This window comes from Echiichthys vipera (assembly GCF_963691815.1).
Source record: "Echiichthys vipera genome assembly, chromosome: 7".
NCBI lineage: Eukaryota > Metazoa > Chordata > Actinopteri > Perciformes > Trachinidae > Echiichthys > Echiichthys vipera.
Window position 1 is genome coordinate 12,058,840 of NC_139832.1, and position 19,246 is coordinate 12,078,085.

The window sequence follows — 19,246 nt, forward strand, 5'->3', positions numbered from 1 at the left end:
TACATGTCACATTGAGAAGGTGGTTTTATAAAACAGCACATATAGTTGCCATCCAAGTCAAAAGAATACATCACCCCCATTCAAGAGATATTTTATTTTAGGGATGTCTGTGCAAAAATCTGGTCTTGATTGAATCAAAAATATTATTTTATGTAAAATACTTCTATATAGTATTGTTTGATATCTTGAAGTGAGCAGATGTTCTGAAGGAACCTGCAACATATGCAGTTTTTGTTCTAAGAACTGGTTGCCTCAGTGCTGTTGGGCATAGACTACCTAAAGTACAACTGTTATTTAAATGGTGTATGATGTGGATTTTTTGTGCACTTGATTGGAAATGACCTGTATCATGGGCAGACCTAATGTCCACACGGGCATGATGGACCAGGGACCAGACCCAAGCTCACTGGTTTAGTCACATTGATTAGCACTGGGAGCCACATGAACGTCAGCAGTCCTCGTACAGCGTGATCTTTGCCCCAATGATGCTGTCATCGGCGGTCTATTAAAGGGAAAATAAATAATTAAAGTGGAGAGAATAAGCGCTGTCACCCCTGGGAACAGTTTCCATTTTCAGATATCTTACATCGCAGCTGCTCCGCTTCCTCCCTTCCTTTCTAAATATAACCTTTCCTTCAGTCTGCATTGTGAGGTTTTTAACTCAACCGACTACAGTAGCTTGGAGACTATTTATAGAGTCTAACAAAGTACATGTAGAAGTTATCAACAGTTATCGAATTTAGAGTTGGATCACAATGTCTCCCAAACAGCAACGGCAACAGGAAACCTACTCCAATGAATAAAAGCTGGATTTAATCATCCTGTAACCAGACCATCTTTATATTTTAAAATCTCATGCTGATTAAATATCTGGCCTAAATGATATCAGTGCATCTTTGAGAAATGTTTGTACTGATATGTCACACTCTTTGTATTATTACACTTTGACTAACAATATAATCATGAATCATTTAAAAAAAACAAAAAAAACATTGTGTGTAAAGCAATGATACAAGTGGAATCTGAGTTTGTCACACTACAGAAAGATGTGTTGTTAACCACTGATTTGAATTTGAATTGGCTGGTGGTTAATAACACATTTCACACTTCAAAACACTGTCACAAACCTTTCTGACGGGGTCGACGGTCAAAACCAACATATTGAATATTTTACAAAAACATCAAAAAAAATGAACACAACCTGACTCTGATGAGCACACATTGCTTGGACTGCCATAAGTTAGCTTAGCATAAAAAACTGTACCAAAACACTGGCACCAGCAGAAAGAGAGGATTCAATAGGTCCATAAAACACTAGGAAAAACTAAACTAAAGCAACGAAGGCAACCTGACGGACAAAGGGGAGCACACAGACTAAATACACAAGGGAGGAAGGGTAATGAAGGACGGGTAAAACTAATCAAGGCAGGGTAGGTAAGAGGGCTGTCAACAGATTAGTTTATTTTGTAAAATAGATCTTGTAAAACACAGATTTATGTTGAAATAAATCTACTCATAAAAGTAGTTATTAGTTTGTCCTCTTAGGGACATAATGAGCAATATATATATATATTTATATATAAATACACTTGGGCAGGCTGAGAATTTACCTGAAACAAGACACAGGGCGAGAATACAAAATAAAACAGGGAACACTAATATTTGAAAAACATAACCTTAATGCTTGGTTCTGTCCAGTCCGTCTCCTTTTTCCAGTCTTTGTGCTAAGCTAAGTTTTCCGTCTGGTGGCAGTAGCTTTGTATTTAGCGTACAGAAATGGCATCAATCTTCTCATCTCACTCTTGTCAAGAAAGCAAAAAAAGTGCATTTCCCAAATTGTCAAACTGTCATTTAGAGGACTGAATAATGACCTACAGAATATCATTTTCTACGATGTTGTTGACTATTTAATATTAGAGAACTGTATTTTGGTATTTGAATAGATTGCAGATACATCTTCACTGTCCTGCAGCGCTAATCTCATTCTTCAGTCATAATCACCCTGCTGCTGTGTTTGATATAGAAAAATCCACACAAGTTGTTTTCATATAAAAAACTCACGAGGGAGATCTTTTTTCATCCTGGCCATCATTCCCATCTTGACAACTCTGTTTTCATTTCGACACAGAAGTTGATTTTTCCACAGTGAATATCCTCTGTTGTTGTTTGTGCTTCTTCCTCTGTGCCGGAGTTTGACATTTTCATGGCATTTGGTGTCTCTGCGATTGTATCAAGCGGATGTGTGGGCTGCGACGGCGATAAACTAGCATGAACCCTGCTGCAGCTTGCACCGGACTGCTCCATGCCTCCCTCCTACCTCTGCAGATTAAGGGAAAAAAAGGCCTCCAGTGCAGTTTAAAAACCTGCCACCCCTCACATATGCTGCAAGTTATTATTATTTTTTCAAACTCATCCACTCATGATTATGTCCCAGGAAATATAACACATTTTCAGACACTTTGATCTTTTCATATTGAGAAGTGATACTTTCTCATACTCGGAATCTTGAAATGGTTTCACTCCTCCTCAGCCTCATCTCTCTTTCTGTTCTTTCACATCTCGTGGTGCAAACCAGCACCAGCCCTTGCAGTAATTGAGTAGAGCATTATTCAAAAGCATTATTCAAGCGCATTATACAGGCTACAATTTTGCTGGGTGATCATTGTGTATGTCGGCTGTATCCTAGGAGATTGGTGCATATCTAATAAGGAGTTTGTTACTCATTTTGCAGAGTGGGCACTTTGATGTCCTCCGTGTTGAATTTTCTGTTTTAGCTCAACATCCTTCTAATGAAGCAGGAGGCCTGAAGCTTCATAATTGGTTGCTTATCAACTCTGTACCCCACTTATTAGGAGTTGTTAAAGGAGCCTTTAATGGGATATTGGAATAGGAGGCGCCTTAATGGCGTAGTATTGTCAGTAATCAAGTGGTCAAGATATATCCACAGATGACAGTACTGTTAACATCATTATGAATTTTAACATCACTATCCAACACTCATGCGCTCCCACTTTTTTCTTCATGTTTCATGATCGTGTTTCCTCCTGTGCTCTAAATCGATAAGTGTTTCCTCAATTTATCATGTGCAGTTTCGAGCAGAGTTTGGGCTTCTGTACAGCCGCCTCACAAACTGCAGAAGTACTTAGAGGCAAAATTGATGCTTTGGAAGGATCTGTCACACCTCTGTTCACACCACCAAATCAAAAGCTTGCGTCTGCTCCCCATCGAGCGGACAGCAGAAACTCTCCCTGCTATCAAATAAGGTATCTAATGGAACACTAAAGAGAAAATACACAGGCATCAATAAACATCTAGGGATGTTTACTGATGTGTATTATGATTGCTGGGCATTCAACACTTTTGTGTTTTAAAATTCTTTCTATCTAAACCTTTAATAACTGCATTTATAGTATTTTATAACTGTATTAGTTACAGATTTGTAGAATAAGTTACAAAACGTTGACGCTACTTAAATAAATTTCAGTGTTTTGAGCTGTGACTTCATCACAGTTTCAGAGCGGCATCTGTCAGAAGTTTTGGTCTGTGAGAGTATGTGGGTACATCAGCGTGGATGAGTGGATGTTCTGAGAACTTCACTGCTCGCGGTTCACACCCCTGAGACTGTGACGTCTTTGACACATGAGGCACTCTGACCAAAATACACCTCCTCTGCAGCACAAGGTGAGGAAAGAGCTTTTTCTGTGTCTGTTGTTGTCAGTGACGTCGAATCATTCCTGTTCATCCTTGAGGATGTCAGGGCTCATCTGCAGAATCAGACATGACAGGACCAAACAGGATCATCCAGGCCTCTGCAAAATGAGTCCTCTAGGTGACAGAACTAACAATAGATCTGAAACTTCATAAATATGGCTGCAAGGCAGATTACCTGCCTCCTATTAATGTAAGACTGAATCATGCTCCACTGGGTGCATAATTATTCACTGATCAACTGAATGAACCGAATAGACCTATAGTAGTCTGAGCTTTACATCTCTTTATATATCTTCTCTAATACATTTAATCAGCCATAATCCTGCTCCAATGAGAAACTACTGGTGAATGGAAATGAGATTTAGAGAGCTGAATTGTCTTCAGGTTCCTGATAAGAAAATGTGGCAAGTGGCAAGAAAATGGGACAAGTGCATTGCTGCAGCTCGATCTGATCAGCTGTGTTAGGAGGTGGGAAGAGCTGGCAGGTACCAGAGGACAAACACAAGTCAGTAATTATTGCTTGGTGCTAAAATAAAGGAGCTGTGAGACAATGAAAGCTGTCACACTGAATGCATTCCAACTCCTCAGAGATTAACCGCTCTCGTGCATACTTTCTGGTTTGCTCTTGTATCCAGTTTGAGACTGAAAATGCTATGTTTTAAACATCCTACTTAGTCATAGCGGTGCTGATGTTTAGCATTCCATGTTTACCATTTTAGTAAAGCAATAAATAATGGGAATGTCTTCAGTTTTGCAGGTATCTGGTCAATTATAATAACCTGATTTGTCAGAGGAGGAGCCGTCATTAGAAACTGATTAGAAAAATACATGGCGGGTGATTGATGATGGCACTATGGGTACCAGAGGAATTACAGAAATGATTATCTAATATAAGTCAATAAGTGTTGAGACATTTCACTCAAAACCATAAATGGTACAAGCAAAAACATCAGGGGATCACCAAAGTCAGTAGGACTTATACTGTGGGCCATTGATGTCTGTATGAAAATTCATGCCAGTCCATCCAAAAGTTGATGAGTTGTTGTATTCCAGTCTGGACCAAAGTGATAGACCAACGGACTAACATTACCATCCCTAAAACCACAGTTGCATGGGTTAAAATTTCCATATTGTTCAGTCAGTCATAGTCGTGTCGATAAGCAGTTGTTGATCTGAACAGACCTAAAGGTTACCTCATATTTAAGATGTTGTTTTGTTTAAATGTTGATGTCAAATGACTGCATGTTCTGGCAAACAAGAAGTCTTAACAACCAATAAATCGGCATCCCGGTGTTGAAAGCATAGTATCACCTGTGTATCTCTCCCATACTCTCTTAGTCTCAAAATCCATGGTTTAGATGACACAATTGGCTGAGCTGCTTGTGTTTGTATCCTGCTGTTTGCACACACAGACCAGGCAGGACTGGTATCAGCGTTTCCAACAGGAGGTAGAGCGAGCGAGGGCTCTCTCTGCTTGAGTCACAACTCTCCTGGTTTTTAATCCCTCTTCCTGTCTGATTTTATTTCAAAATAGGCATGACAATGATACACCACCACAGTGATCTGGCTGCTTGCCTGTTGGCAAAAAATACTTGCTGCGAGGAAGATAATAGGCATAATTAAAATACACAGCGCTAAGTTAAAGAGAAGGAAAATCCATCTCCATCCTGGTTCCCAGTGTGCTTGTGAGGCCCAAAGAGCTGAGATCCCCGCTTGTGCTCCCCTGGGCCAGGAGCTCTCATACCTGACTGAGCAGATCGAGATAAGAACCAGTTATCTCTGCCTCACAGCACTCCACATCCCAGAGGGAGTTCACCTCTCTAAGTAGACACAGCAGCCGGAGATGCTGTGTGTTTCAAACTCATCTACAGTCACTTTAAAAGCATTGAAATGTCATTAATTGTTAGTAACCACAGAAGAGGGTTTTAAAGGAGAGAGTCTGCTTTGAGAGCTTAAATCCTGGCTGCCCAGTTGACCTGTAGGTAAGATGAAGAGAATCAAAATAGATGGAGCTTGCTGTTATTATTTTAGCCAGGCACTTGAGTCATTATTCAGCAGGTCAGAAGGTGCAATGAAGCTGTGAAGTGTGCACTAAGAGAGCTGTGGAAGCAGGTAGGCCTGATGTACAGAAAACAGACTGAAATTTCTTGTACTCAATTAGACCAGTGCTTGAGTGGCGTCATCTGTGGAACAGGAATGGAATATGCTTTTATTCAACAAACTATTGTAAAAAGTCTTGGTTTCAAATTTAAATATTTAACATTAAGTATTTCTGACTAAAAAGGCAACGGGCATTTTTTAAAGCTTGGGTAGAAAGCTTTCTGGAAAAGGCACAAACCCCCCCCCCCCAGAATTTGGAAAAAAGTTATAAGAGAATTCTTTGCCTAATGATGAAAAAAAATAAATAAATAAATAAATCTTCCCACCCCAACTTTAAAAACTCTAATCGGCGCCATCGGGACTGCGACAATTTTTATAACCGCGCCGAAACATACATAACCTTTTTATCTATCGTCGTCCCACCCATTTCAATCAAAACACAAAATACATAAACCCTTCATGAAAAACAACCAAATCTGTTTGTAACTGAGCTGAAAGTTCTGTGTTCTTATAGCACATTGAGAAAATAGGTTTTCAGGGCCTTATACGTATACAGGCATCATTAAATACAGTAATGTGAAAATAAGAAAATAAATTCTGAAATTTACTTTAAATGTGATCTAATTGGACAGAATATATCTAATGACACCATCATTGGAAAAAACAACTTCTGTACAGAGAAGCCAAATGAAGTCAAATTAAATATGAATTCATATTAATTTCTGAAACATATAAAAGGGACAATACAATACAGAATGTGGCAATAAACGTTCATGCAGACTGAAGTGGACATGAGCTGCTTGATGTCCAACTAATCATATATGAATGAAATCTCTGAAACCATCATCAGAGCCATACGTCACCATTAAAGCTATTATTGAATTATTGATTTTTCTTTTCTCACCTCTTGGAGAATGAAAACACAACACTGACATATTGTTGATGAATGTGTTAGCAAAGCGGTTTCTTATTTACACATCCAGCAAACACGGAGCAACATTATCATTCATTAGGAGTTGTGTTTCTGGCTACCTGATGAATGTGAGTCTAATATTCAGTCCCTTTTTTAGGTTGTTGGTCTCTACCAAATCCTAAGAAAACCAAAAACAACAACAACAAATCATTTTAATGATTCAGTCTTTGAGCAGACGAGGATGAAGTGAAGTGTAGGCCCTTTTCATTACTCTGGGCTCTCCCAGCATTTGTGTGAAGAGGATTGTGTTTAGTTTGGCTCTAGTGAGAGCTCCAGTTGGCACATTTTGAGAGCAATATGTTGTGTGGTCGGATGACGGCATTGTGTCTTGCGTTTGAAAGGTTTTCAAAGGTATACTGCGCTGTCCAGATAAAGACTTCCTATCTGCTCACTATGGAGCTAAACCAGGGCACTACTTCATTCTGCAGGGTCACACAAGGAAAGGATTGGATCAACCTCATCTTTGCTTTGACCTCAAAACTGGCTTCAGGGGGGAATATAAAATTCATTTTCCTCTTGCTCCTCTTCCGGGCTTACTGATATTTCTGCTTTATTTATTTTAACACCACATCCCTGATGTTTCATTATATGCTAATTTTAAACTTTATAACTATTGTTGGGGTCTTATTCTGGAGGATTTACAATCCTCTTTTCCTTTTAAGCCGCCTTTCCGAAGACACACATCCCGTGGCGTTGGAGACACCCAGAGTGCTGGGATGTTTTCCATGGCACGATTGTGTCAGTATCACAATGTGGTGACTCATGTTTATCATCTTCTCTCCTGTTGTGACTCCTCTTAATACAAGGTCTGACGAATGTTGCAGAAATTGTGTAAATATTAGTTCCTGTGTTTAAGTTAAGAACTTGTAACTTGTACAGTGTAAAATCTATTTATTCTACTATTACATAAAATTGAATGTGTTGTAAACATATATAATAAAGACATAAAAAAAAACATTAATTTCATTTTAAGACACTTCAGAAATGAATAAAGAAAAGTGATTTTTCTATTGACAACCATATTATTTTTCTCCTCTGGCAGCACATTAGCTGTGTGTTGCCCTCAGACTCAACCTGCGATGCTACTCTTTATTCAATAGGATGCACTGAATGCTGATTGGAGTGGGAATCTGATTTCGTTAGCGCCGATCAAAGGGTTCACCAAGCTTTTCACTGTACAAGTGTGCCTTGCCAAAATGGTCCCAAAGCATAATCTGCAGCGGCTGTGCAACAAAACAGCAGTTAAGGTGTTTTTGAGCTTCATGAAGACATTGTCTTGGCACGGTTATCACTGCTCTGGGTACAGCTCTCTTAGAAATATGCACTCATCTTGTGCTCACAGCCAGCTGGGGTTATCTTTGTGCCTAAATTGGTAAGTAAATATCAGGGGAGGAAGATTTTGGGTCATCACTGTGAAATCAATTGCACACACTGCAGTTGCGCAGTGTCTACACAGCTCCAAACCTGCGATTTATCAAAAACCACTTCATCTGCAGAACTTAAATCTATTCTCAGCCACTGTGATCTTGACAATTACAATTTAAATGTAGGAATATTGGCAAAATTGGAAAATGTTAATTCAAGTTTTACTGGTTATGAACCTTTCGGTGCCAGTTAAATATCTGTTGAATTACAAGTGTTACACCTCCACAGTCATGAGAAGACATGGCTGTTTTACAGTGTAGCTGTTGGCACAGGCACAGATGGAGGGGATGTGCCCTAAATAAATATGTAAGTAGCCATGCTGAGTTCCTGGTCCTCCTGCTGATACTATTGATCTAATTGCTCTTTTAAAGCCCAAATGCCTCAACTGAAATGTTACCGGTGTAAACTAGTCAGCGAAAGGGAACAATGTCTTGTATGTGTATTTTTAGGGATGATTTATTGGATTCCCAATCCAAGACAGCCGACTAGAGAGCTCAATCCATGAGGGACTTTGGATGGTACTTGAATGGGGTCATCCGAAAGAAAAAATCAACCCAAAATAACCAGTGAATGTGTAGATACAGCCGGGCTTTTTTCTCTTTCCCTTGTACTTTGTTTTTAATAGATTTAGAATAAACTTAATGTAATGTAACATTAATCTGACTCATCAGAGGGTTTGTTTCACAGAACCATTTGAGAAGGCGTCATTGGAAACTGATTGGGAAAGGGCAGGCACATTCAAAACATACCTGGCAGGTGATTGGATAAACCATCTGTCTAACAAACGCTTGCTTAAGTCAATCAGAAGAAGAGAGAAAACCCTTCTCTTCTTTCAGTGAAGAAAACTCACCAGTTCTGATCAAACGGATGCTAATGCAGCATCTATGCTAACCACTTTAGGAGCAGCCATCGTTGTTTTGAACGAGCAGTCGGCATACGTGTCATTGTCACCATACTGTTCCCCCTCCCTCCTCAACTGCCAGTAGCTCCTCACAGGATACTGATTGGCTGTTTCACAATCACCTACTTGAAGGCTGAGAAGATGGATGTTCGTGTGACATGTTAACCAACAATTTTGGTGTGATCTCCTGTTATTGTGATAATTCAGCGGCTGTGCAAGATAAGCGTGATATCCCGTTGATAAAAATGCACAAACATTGACAAATCATCTTTAAAGTTGATATGGTGAACTTGTTAGCAAGCAGTTGCTTATTTCACACATCTAGCAGTTAGGGAGCAACTCATCTTGAGTCATGTTTATGTCTGCCTGATGAATAGTCCAATATTCACTGTTTTTCTGTTAAATGTTCCATTATGTTCACCAGAACTGTGCCTGTCTGCCATTTAATTCTGTGCTGGTAGTGCATAGTGGATTTTTAGAGCTTTTTCGCTGAAAATGACACAATGAGGTGTAAATATTACAATCAAATGTGTATTCTGTGTGTAAAAACCTGCCCTGCAGGTAAATGGCTGTTCATCTTTCATATTAAATGTAAAAATATATATTGTTTAATAAAATACATTGTGTACATTGTCTATAGTTCTCTACAAATCATCCATATGCCCTTCAGTACAGAGCTGTTAAGCTGCTATCCAAGGTGCAGACTGGCACAGACTAACTCCTAGAAAATGTACGGAAAGGTTGTTTAGTAACATTTTTTAGGCTTCACCAAACTAGCCTGTGATTTTAAGAGTTTGTGTGAATGTGAAAAATTGTCAATGGGCATTAAGTTTTGAACATAAACGTAGGCTATGTTAACAACAACAACAACAACAACAACAACAAAAATGCTTCTCTATCATTTTACCCATCCCCTGTTTAAATACTAGTCTGACACTTGTAACGGACCTGGACAAAAGAAATCGCCTCTCAAATGTGCTGATTTATGATGATTTAATTCCATGTGTTTCCTTGACACAATGACACAATGAGAGCCGTGAAAGTGAACCAAAACAGTAAAGTTGTGAGCTAGATCACTAAACAATGAGTTGAGTCTCTATAAAGCTGCAGATTCAGGTGATAATTCTCTGTAGGAGCATCGCTACGATCGACCTCTTTTCAGTTAATCCCAAAGTAGCTTAGATACTGAGAATATTTCATGCTTTCCAGTGGAGATTTTGGTTAAACACAAACATATGTTGTTGGGTGGCACTTCCTGAAACGACTGATGCTGTTGCTTGGCCTCCCCAGAGTTATTATTATTTTCTTTGGACACTTCCCTTGACTTATATCAAACATAAAACATGGTGAAAATGCAGCCACTTTCTCTCTCTCTCTCTGTAGACTTGTGAAAAGTAAGTCGATCGAGTTCAATCACAAACAACTATAAAGATCCGCGTCATTTATGTCTCTCAAAATCTGACATATTGGTCCCACAGTGGCATTTTCGAAACCCTGTTACAGAGACAGGATTGCTCTCCTTTGCATATGACACCTTTACACTTGTTTTAATTATTGAACCTTTTTTTTTACGACTGCATAAGATAAAAATAACACAATAATATGTACTGAGAAAAGTTTTAAAGGCTCTCGGCTGCTCTGTCAAACTATTTAGTACTATTTACTATTAAGTTATATATATATATATATATATGCATTATGTAGCGCCCTTGTGTGTTACATGTATTGTCAAGTTTTTGCAGAGAAAGAGTAATATAGATTTTTGTTTTGATAACGTCACAAGCACAATAAAGGATTTCATAACTGTCTAAACATATCCTTTATCTCAACATGGCGCATTGGGTAGCTGACATTTGACGCCAGAGATATGTTTGACATTAGTTGTGACGACATTTAAAAAAAGAAGATAAGACTGGATTTGAGGTGTTCAAGGCACGCTGCTGTTGTTGTTGAGCGCACATTGTTAGCAGAGGTTTGGCTCAATCAATTTGATCAGCCATGCACAGCCAGGTGTGTGGAGAAGCTCAGCGAGGCACAGGGACAGGGTTTATAAATAAACCAAATAAAGGACAATGCCGTCAGTGACCCTCGAGATGTGGCTTTGGAAGGGGTGGAGAGGCAGACGTTTATCCTGAAGAAACTAATAAAGCACTGTCTGTCAGCTGGGAGGTGAGTCAGCCCAGAATAGCATCATTAGAGAGAAGCAGCGCTCTGATCATGTCTCTGAGGGAAGATGACCACCACGCTGCACCACACATCCAGCCGAGACCACCAAGAAACACGCAGAGCGAGCAAGCTCACAATACAATCTGTTCCTGCAAACAGCAGCTCTGCATCACACGCAGGCTCGAAAATAGCAAAACACTCATGGTGTTACACTCAATTGTTGTGGTGATAATACCCAAATAGAAAAAAAAATTTCATTTTTTTAGGCATCTTTTGTTGGATAATGATGTGTTGCCAAAGCTGTCATTACACTTCTCTCACACAAATATTAATCTAAAGACCTTTTACTTTTCAAACGTGACATTTGGCAAATAACAAGAAGACTGCTGCACATCAGAGTCTTATTATTACTGTTTCCTTGAATAGAAAACACAACATATCATCAACCCTCATTGATCAGTCGATGCATGCTTCAATACACCGTCACATGAATTCCAGCTGTCTTTATCCTGTCGTTGAGAATTTCCAAAAAGTCTGACGTTTTTAAGCAAAGTCATTGTTTTTTGGTTTTTATTTGAATGTTCTTTTTTGTAAGATCATTAAAATAACATCTCTGGTTAACACAGGCTTAAGAGATTTCCACATTGTGCTCTTTGACATAACAGTAAATGCCCCACTCATGAATTTTCTAAGCTGTGTGTGAAAAATCACATTTGCTTTTTGTTGATGGAACCAGGTCGATGCTGATATTCAGCTTGGCCTACAAAAATACATTAGTCAAAGAGATGATCACTTTCAGCTGTCCATCTTTAGACAGTCTATGCTTCCAGTCCTTATGCTAGAATAAGCTGAATTGATTAGCCTGTTTAATTCTGGACCAGAAAATGATCAAGCCTTTTTCGTAAAATGTTGAACTGTTTCTTTAACATTTCTTAACAGCCCTAATGAGGGTGAAATGTATCACACAAATGGCTATTCATCTTTCATATTAAATGTAAAAAATATATTTAAAAAAACCTTTGCTTATAAAATACATTGTGTACATTGTCTATAGTTCTCTACAAATCATCCAAATGCCCGTCAGTACAGAGCTGTTTAGCCTGTTATCCAAACCTAAACTGGATGTTGATGGGTTACAGGTCGGTCACAATAATGTCCACGAAGCAGGTTCAGCAAACTCTGAGTCTAACCCTGAACTCTGAGTTGATCTACTCTGAGATAGGAAACTCTGAGTTTTCGGTTCCAGAACAGCTGATTTGAGCTAGTTTTATCAACTCGGAGTAGTTTGACCTGGAGTTAAGCGCGTGCACCACAAGTAAAGAAAGACAGCATCAATGGAGCCCTGATTCGACGAGTCACCATGGCAACGGGGAAGAGGAGGGCTACGCTACCACTGGAATTGGAAATATTAATGCGCTCATACGGTGCGTTTGAGCACGTTTGTAGATGAAAGTGTAACACTGCTGCAGCAGCAAAAGAGAGGGAGACGGCGTGGGAGAACATTGCTGCTCGGGTCAGTGCATAAGTTTAAATGTAGTCCTTTGCAATCACAGTAATATCACAGGGGATACTGCTTGAGTGGTAGTCTATTAATTTATTTCATTTAGGTGCATTCCCACGGGGGAGAAGCGCACTTGGCAGCAGCTTAAGATGAAACATTGTTCAAACAGGTAAAAAATCAGCACAATCTCATGGTGACGCCTCATTTTGAGCAGGTTTTACATTGTAAAGTAAATATTACCGTAAAAGGCTGTTTTAAACGTTGTATAAAAAACTCCCTTTTGCAAAAAAACAACAACAACAACAACAAAAATGCTTCTCTTATCATTTTACCCACCCCCTGTTTAAATACTAGTCTTACACTTGTAACGAACCTGGACAAAAGAAATCGCCTCTCAAATGTGTTGATTTAGGATGATTTAATTTGGTGTGTTTCCTTGGCTCTACTGTCATTCGTTCATTTAAAGGAGGCGCAACCCAAGATGGCGGCTCTGTTGACACATTCGTTCCCATAGACGGCTGTATTCAAGGGCACTAGTTTTTATTCCATGTCATGCAAAACTTCCTACTTCTCTCCCTAGTGGAGAAGCAGGACGCCGTACAGTGTGACAGGGATCTGCAGCCTCCCAACCAGGCAACTTGAATGTCCGGCTGATGGAAATAGTCCAACATGTTTGTTATTGTTTACCTGTTTTCTGCGCGTGGATGTTACGTAAACACTTACGCGACGTGAGCCAGCGTGAGCAGATCAGAGCACACTTTTGCGTTTTTACCCCTTTACACAGAAACACAACGGTGGAGCGTCCTTAAGATTTCCACTCTGGAGGGTGGTTTCACTTTTTTGCATTTTAAGCCCCAAAAAACGCTGTCGCCGTCTAACCGAAAGGCACATCTGATTAAATATTTTGCCGTTTTCACCCGGGAGCGTTGTCGTGTAAACAGGGCCTTAGACATAAAAAACATGGGTATATTCTTGCTGGCAATATGTTCACTGATTTGCTGTGCAAGGCCACAGTTTATTTAAAAAACTAAGCATTTTTCCAGCAGTCTTTAAGTGCTGATACATTTTGAAAAGCTGATGAGTGTCAAAAAAACTGCATGCTACTGCAGATATTACGTACAAAGAAGAAACAGGAGTAGTGAGTACGTGCAGATCTACTTTGGCTCTTCCACGTGAGCTTTTCTTGAATGTGACAATGAATACATGTGGAGGGATGAGGTGAAGTCAAGCATTCTTGATTAGCTGCCTCAGACATGTCTTTTAGACATGATTGAAGATGCTGGGATATGCGCTGTTTTTATTTATAGGCTGGTTAATGTTTAAAAGAGAGGGAGGAGGTGTTTAAGTCTTGTGCCAACACTCTTCCCACAGAGCTACTTCACACCCAAATATGACATCAAATGATGAGGCTCTTGTTGTTGGAGGTACAGCTGGCATCATTGTGATTGTTTTCGATGGAACTTCAGCACGCAGGTCTAAAACTATTGCAGTCTCACACAACAGTCCTGCTATAAATCCTTCCTTCTTGAAGGTTATAATATTCAGCTTCTGATGAAGATGTTTTCCAGAGATGTTGATTCCACTGTATGTTAAATTTGGGGGATGTGTTGCTCTTAAATTGTGTTGCATTATACAGAGAGATGTGTTTCAATTATTTTGTCAGTTCCATTTATATCAATGAGAGTAGATTAAATATCTTCAAAATACATTGCTCCAGTTATTTAAGTGAGAATATGAACCCTTTAAGATGAGAAATAACACACTCTTCCTTTTACAAATGAAAAGCTGAAATATTTGGTGATAAAACACCTTTTCTGTGTTGATTACACTCAGGAGGTTTATAGCTACAGGAACAGAACCACCTGGTCTGGAATGATCAAGCGGTTAGCTACGGGGCTAAAAAATAAAGCCAATGTGGAAATGCCCAAAACTGCACTTCCTCGAATAGCCACTTGAGTCTGGCTCCAAAAGCGAGTCAATCCCCATAGACACCAATGTAAGAATGTCCAACTTTAAAGCAGAAATATATATTTTCAGTCTGGTACAAAAAACGGTTTTGGTCGCAACAGCTAATTTCCCTTTTCATGACATGTAGGGGGTAGAATTTTAAATACCTGACCCATGTAAATTATATTAAGGCGTAGAGTTATGCATAGCCTAATTTCGGGCATTGCCACTTTGAGTGACATGCTGGTTCCATCCAAGGAGGCGAGCATAGATTGTAGGCTTCATTCGGCCCGCCTCTGCTCCATCCACGCTCCACCTCTTTGCTCATTTTTGGATCAGTCTGGATCAGGCAGAGCCAGGTATTGCCAAGATGGCGACGGTCAGAGCCACCTACATTATGCTTCACTGTGGCTCTTCAGAAACCTTGGGTGACGTCAGGATGACCGGTAAGGGGGCTAATGTTAGCTAATGTTTGCAGACATTCATAGTGCTCTGTAAAGGACATTAGGGTTACTGAGCCTGTTCACTGATTCCACTATCTTCTTTCTTTTTGCTAGTGTAACATTATGTTTTAGCATTTGTCATTATCCTGTAATCACCACTTGTTGCCATGGTGGCTGCTGTTCAGCAAGAACACCTACTGATTATGCAGTCCCAGCTACCTTTGTAACACCGCTGAAATAAGTGACATGTGACTTTTCTGTTACATTTCTGAGTTGAAACTGTACGTATCACAGCTTAAAAAAATATTCAGCATATGATCTTTCTCTATACATTGAAGGCCTTACACTGTTTTGTTCACTTGTCCTGTGTTTGTAGTACACAATTGAAAGGTCACTTGATTCCTCCTTTTGGGTTGTGAAACATCAATAAGGTGAATGACAAAGGCCATGTAACCTTAAGGGGAAGGCTTTGGTCAATTACTCTCAGTTAGACTGTCCAATAAAACACAATGGAGAGTAGGCTTTTGAAAAAAATGGTAAGAAAAGATTAAATTGTTTTATCCATTCCACTGCTTTTTTGGTGGTAAATGGTAAATGGACTTGTACTTATACAGTGGCTTTCTAATCATCTGACTACTCAAGGCGCTTTCACACTTGTCACATTCACCCATACATTCAAATTGATGGTAGTGGATCTACATACCATCTACTCTAATATGAAATAATGAATAATAATAATAATAATATGCCCGCATATGGCAGCACATCTCTTATTAGCACTTTGCCCGACTTCCTGTCAAAGCTGATGCATAGAGGCATGAAGATGTCACTGGCGAACCTCTCACGAGCCACCTTCACAGGTCTTGTCAGCATCCTGTGGCATTTCAAGGAGGGAAAAATGCAAACACAGTGACACAGAGCAGCTGGGGACAACTTGGGAGCCCCAAATCTCCCATTTTATTTGAGGGAAATTACTTTAACAAGAATTTATCATGGAGTTACTGTACACAGTTTTCCAATGATGATTCAACTAATGAATGATAGATTGATTCCTGGTTTGGTGTGTATCCTCACTTTATTTATATGAGAGGTGGACAAGGCATTCTGCATTGTCGTAGAGTCCCAGCCCCACAGCATTATCTTCGGTATCATAGATTCCTCCTGTGAGAAAGACTTTGACGTAAGAGCTTGCAGCAATTAGTGCCAAGAGTCGCCTTGCCGCGTGTCAGGCCATAGTAACTGCTGAGCTCCATACCAAGCAGATGGATACAAACCAGTCCCAAAAGGCACAGTGCTGCTCTCCAAAAATTAATTGCTGGGCTCCTTCTCCGGGTGTCCTGAACCCACCCCGGGATTGTTTCAATGAGATCTGTCATTCAGCCTGTCCCCTGTGGTTGGCTGGTGTGTGGATGATGCCGTTCTGAAAGGGCTGGTTTTGTGGCACTGTGGCATTTGAGGCAGTAGATGCCTGGGTAAACACTCAGCACATGGCAACAGATGGTGGAGGGGAGCTCCAAGCTTCAGTGGGAGGTCTGGTGTTATAACTCGAGATGATGGGGATGTGCTACCCACTCAATTTAAGGTGCGCTTCATGTCTCCCCCTCTTTTCCTCTTTAAAAAAATATGAGCAGGCCATTTTTCATCTATTCAATATCCTGGACATAATCATATCTCATTAACTGTTCTATATTTTGACCAGTGTGGAGCTGCCATCCCGTCAAGAGGACACCCTGTGTCACTATGTGGCACGCAGCTGATTTGAAGACCATGTCAAAATAAATTAGCCGCAGATATTAATAGGATACAGAGATCGTGTCACAAAATTACAGCCAAATGTATGGTGATATACAGTGCCCTTTCTGCTTCTAAAGATGCACACCAACCAATCTTTCCTTCGCCTCTGTCTTTTTCATTGTGTCGTCATGGTGATGGGTTTTCGTCTTTGTGTCTAATTAAAGAGAGAGCTTTAGATGTATTGACGACCTCAGATCACAGAACACCTCTCTCCCAATACCTTTCCTTATGTCGTCATCAAACAGTCAATCTTTAATTAGAAACACGCACATGCAGCCGCAAAGAACCTACAGAACACATGTGGATAAAAGCCATCAGTAAGGTAGAGATGGCAGTTATTTAGTGAAACAGCTTTTTATCGTTGAGTTACTCACGCTTTGAGAGAGGATCCTGTTTTCTGCGATTATTCCTTTCACAAATAAACTCGTTGTGACCTTCGCTGACAGACAGTGTCGGTAAACAAGTTTGTTTTTAGAAATATACATCGCTGTAAATGCAAAAATCACAAATGTATCCCAGAACGTGTCAGCAATTAAAAATCAAGTTCTTGATTAAAATATATAGTTTCCATAGTTACCGGAAGAATAGGAAAAGGATGAGCTGACGCTTCCCAACACGGTTTTTCACATCATGTTTTCCTATTAAAGGAAACATTATGTCGCATGTGACTGTTAACTGTGGCAGTGGTGTTTAGGGACAGCATCACCTTTTTAAAGTTGAGATCATCCCTTTATTTGTTTTTAATATGCCAGGCTATCTATTTACCGGGGTTTTTGGTAATACTTTTGTGTAATTGAAAAGTTGAGAGAAAGGTTAAAAGAGAAACCCAGTTATTGTTATGCTTATATAAACACAGTTATAAACACAGTCATCATTGCCTATAATGGCAGCAGGATGGCAGAAGAGTCAAAAACAATACTTCAAAGCAGCATCATTGCTTTGTGTTGCTGCATTAGCGTTAAATGAAATGAGGTGTCTTTGTTTATCCCATTAGAAGGTGTATTACACTTTAATCTTTTACTCCACTTTTTTATAACTAAACATGCACTCCATCTTTGCATCTCATTTTTGTGTTTTATTTTCAAAGCTGCACACAATATCCCACTGGCCTTATTGTAAATATAATTATAAGGGCTATTCTTAGAAAATCCAAAAGCTATATCTTGCCCATCAAAGCGCAGCAGCGTGTTCCCTTATAGGTTTTGCAAACAAATCAGGCAGGAGGGTCCTTTACTTGACAGATGAGGATGCTTAAAGCACAGGTTAATAATCCCTGAGCCTAAAGTCCGCCCTGTTCCACAGATCAACTTCAGGTGACATTTGTTGACCTTGCATATTTGACATGATTAATGGCCATTGTATTACTTTTTTTAATCTAATTTGATTGCATTCACTCCTCTCAGGGATGTCATTAAAGACGCTTTGGGGTGTATCATTGTTGTGTTCAACATCTACTCCACCTGTATCTGATGACAAATGAGCTGCTCTGCAAAAGTAGTGGAACCATACCCTCTTGTGTTGACTGATGCAGCTGCAGGCTCTAAAATCCAGATATCAGTACAGGAGTCCTTTCTGTATGTATTTCTAAAACTCATACAATTTCTATGATATGTGTATTGTTGCATTTCTTTAAGCATCATATTATAAGACACGTGATGCACAGATATGTTAGACATATGATTACATGTTTAGATTTTATTGCCACGGCATATTGATCACATTAATCATGTTTAGGGAAAAGAGAGCGCAGGGCTTTATTGTAAATGTACAAAGAAAAATACAAAAATGTTTCAGCCACAATTTGGCTTCATCAAGTCTGAAAAAAAGGTTGGTGAAAGCATTCTGTTTGAAGCTGTGTGAATATGGGACTAAATTACAATTTTGATTTAGTGAAATGTTTCGACTTTGCAATTAAAGGTGCAGTGCAACATTGTTACAGTGTGTGCAAACCAGCATTTTGCAGCATTTTTTTCAAACAAGGAACTAAAAACAGAATGTGCATTTCATAGCTTCAAAATGTTTCCATATTTTTTTGTATTTCTTCTTTATACTGGGCATGTGAAAGGCAGGAAAGGGCATGTACAGCTCTCTAAAACATGTTTAGTTGATTCATCTTTTAATCGTGGCTGTTTCTTCACCATTGTTGTGTGAGAATATGCACTGAAATGGTAGATAGTGGTACATTTCTACATACTATATGTAAGTCAATCATTTACATTAGACCAGATGGAACAAAAACTTTTCATTTTGAAATTAAAAATGCAGTAAACACTTTGCAAGGATTT